Raw genomic sequence first — 3,779 nt, forward strand, 5'->3', positions numbered from 1 at the left:
TTGTAATATATTAATAAAACCATTTTTAGTACCAATTTATTATTCATATAAGAAATTATACTCTCTCTCATCTTTTCATCCTATCAAGTTTCATGAGTGAAGGCAACCCAAAAGGACCACGCTCATAATCAAATCAAGTACATACCAAAATAGTTATGAGCTTAGACACCTAATCCAATAGTCTCCCACTTGGATAAGTCTAATAACTATTATTGCAAGTATGACTTCAGAGTTAGATTAGCAATCATAGCTTTCAAAAGCTGTTGTTGAACTTTGATCCTATCATCAACACGTCCTTTAAACAAGGGATCATAAATTCCTCGATTCTCAAGATATCGTATAGACATGAGACATGGATTATAATCATTCTATATGTCTATGTGTTGTTTCCCAATTTACGATTTAAGACGAATGACAATAGACTTCAGTTGAACACATCAACCTAGTATAGGCTTAGACAAGCGCTTAGGTGTCATCACTAAATCATCGAGTTACTCATCAAATCACATACAACAATAAATTTTATAACATAAATTTACTGATGCGTTTACGCATTAACAATGTGCAACCGACTCGCAAACAACAACAGTTCATATCTCTTCGTTTCAAGAATATAAGATATTATCGTCTCACAATCAATCGTGATAAAATCCATGAAGTGATCCACATGAGCATGGGTTTAATCAAATACTCAAATCTTATTTTAGGAGCACTCATGAACGTTGCAGCAAACTTTTGCTATGTCTAAACGCTTTAGACAATCTACAAGCCAATTCATGACAATCTTGCCTCAATACTTACTCCCAATGTATGATCGACTATGGATGTTTGAATAATCTTATTATTCGAGAAGTCAAAACATGCGAAGTAAAACATAAGAATAATCGAATCCAATATGGCCTCAACACTTTTGAGTATAAATAAAACACCTTTTATTTAATCACCATTGATTACACATTATTCATTATATAATGTTTCAAGTAATCAACTTAATAATTGAATTTAAAACAATAGTCATCCCATGCTCCAAGCATGCACACTATGTTTACCTATGGTCCTTATTTTGTGAAATAGATCAATTGGACATATTTCCAATGATGCGCATTTCACATTTCTTAATACTTATTATAAGTGTAAGAGTACCAAAATTCTTGCTACTATCATAATATGTTAGATTCTAACATTTTACGCAATGATCCTTTTGTAATGTCACCAAGACTTTGCCAATGAAATTAAAAAGTGCTCTATTAGAGATTGTTACAAGACAAATCCATAGATATGAAGTCTTATATTCAAAGTACATTCCTTTGAACATCCCTCTTGCATAAAAGTTTCTAACCTAGACATAGATTCTTAATATCCAACTCCCATTATGGAAACATTTCCATATTTTCCATATGACAACACATTCGAAATAGAATCTTATCTATTCATAATAATGTTAATATGGTTCATTAATTAATATACTTCCAACTGCCCACAAGTGACCAATCCTTGGCGAACCTTAGATTGTACTTGACAGTTGTTTAACTTACTTTAGTCATATCCGATTATTGTCCTTTTCCCTCTTAACGCCTTAGGCATTTGGAATAGACAGAACTGTCGAATATTACAACATATGTAATCGATCCTATACCCGCAGCGTATGGGATTCGATACATCATGACTTACATAAAGACATGATACTTTACCAAACTCCTGCTATAATATTGCCATATATAGAATTTCCTTATGTTGAACCTTTTCAACATATCATTCATATATGTCCTTTGACTAAATTTGATTAAAATTTCTCGATCTAAGCTTTTAGATTTGAAATGAAGTATAAATTTCTCTCCCTTAATGATAGCAAAACAACTTTTCAACCTCGGTAACTTTGCGAATTGAAACTTTTGTTTTCTGTAATTAATATTTCTAACTTGCAACATTTAACATAATAATCATGCTCCCACTGACATGATGTAACACTCGTGTTTCTATCCTAGGAATTAATATTAAGGTGATAGTCTAGGTTAACCTTTGTAACTCATTTTGAAGAAATGAAAAAGGAATTATATGTGAATTATGTGTTTTAAGCTTAATTGTTAGGGCTTAGTTAATTAAGAATAAAAATGAGCGTCAAAATTAAATTTTAGATAAAGCTGATATCTATTAAGAAACTTGTAGTGGGCGTGACAAGGATTACGGATATATAAAGAATGCCGAAATCCGAGTTATAACGAAGAAGTTATGACCTGTCGAAGTTTCGCGACAAACCAGCACGGGGCCGAATGTCGTAAAAAGTGAGTTTTTGATAAACTACTTTATAGCCTTAGTGATTAAAATGAAAGTCGTAGTGCTCGTTAAACCGAGAGTATGTATAAAAAGAACGCCCAAATCTGGCTTCGTATGAGGAAGTTATGAGTTTTCGAAGTTTCAGCTTAGCAGTAGACAACTACAAACTCGAATTTTAGATCGAGTGATTTTTAGCCGACACAACCTAAACGAGAATTGAAGGCCTCGTCATTAGTAGCACAACACTAAAAAGTCTGACGAAAACGGACGTCGGATGAAGAAGTTATGAATTTTTAACGAATTTCTTGTCCATGTCTGTTAAAAATAATAATATAAAAATTAAAGTCAAAATTAGCCAACGAAGTCTAAACAAAATTTGTAGAGCGTAATTTTACCTACATGTGCATATAAAAAACGTCAAAAACGGAGCTCATATGCGAAAGTTATCGATTTTAGAAGTTTTTGCACAAAAACCGAGAAAATTCCCATAGTCACGTTTTTTGCCACGTCACCCTCGCTCAAAACACGCCACGTGTCCAAAATACTGCTGAGTGATTCGAGCTGCTGAGTCATCTGAGCTCCTGATCTGATCCAAAGTGGTCCGCTGAGAAGGCGACACGTACCCTCTAGCACATGTTCGAACCCTTGCAAGGCTGCCACGGATCCCCCTACTTCGGACCTAGGCTTCAGTCCAATCACGAGCTGCCATCAGCCACTTCGCACATGCAGACCATGTGCGAGCCCTCTCCTGCGAACCTCGGATCTTCCCCCCCTGGAGGCTTCTCAGCCGTCCGACAGAGCAGATACAGCAGGTTCGATTGAGGTTGTTGACCGCTCAGAGTCGCCAGAAGAGTTATGCGGATAGGCAACGATCTGAGCTCGAGTTCCAGGTCGGCGATTTCGTGCTCCTGAAGGTATCTCCTTGGAAAGGAGTGATCTGATTCAGGAAGAGGGGCAAGCTGGGACCCCGGTATATTGGGCCGTTTAGAGTGATCGCGGGAGTGGGTAAAAGTAGCGTATCGCCTGGAGTTACCTGCGGAGTTGGATCAGATTCATGATACCTTCCACGTGTCGCAGCTGAGGAAGTGTATTTTCGATGAGTCGGCGGTGGTACCATTAGAAGACATCCAGGTGGATGCGATTCTGAATTATGCTGAGAAGCTGATCGCAATCTTGGATCGAAGGATCAAGGTTTCGAGGAAAAAGGAAGTGCCCCTGGTTCAGGTCTAGTGGCAATATCGAAAAGTGTCCGAGTTGACCTGGGAGCCAGAGTCGGAGATGCGGGAGCAGCATCCGGAGTTTTTCGCAACATGAGACTTCGAGGGCGAAGTCTGGTTCTAGTGGGGGAGAATTGTAACAGCCCGGAATCCAGGTAAGCTTTATGATCCTTCTATTTTGGAGAATTGTCTAATTAGGCCCTTAAAGTTGAATGCGAAATTAGTGAGTACGCTCGACGTACTGAGATGTACGCCGTGTGTACTCGCGCGCTTAATTAGAACGCGGAC

The sequence above is a fragment of the Lactuca sativa genome, chromosome 5, assembly GCF_002870075.4.
Source record: "Lactuca sativa cultivar Salinas chromosome 5, Lsat_Salinas_v11, whole genome shotgun sequence".
Lineage (NCBI taxonomy): Eukaryota > Viridiplantae > Streptophyta > Magnoliopsida > Asterales > Asteraceae > Lactuca > Lactuca sativa.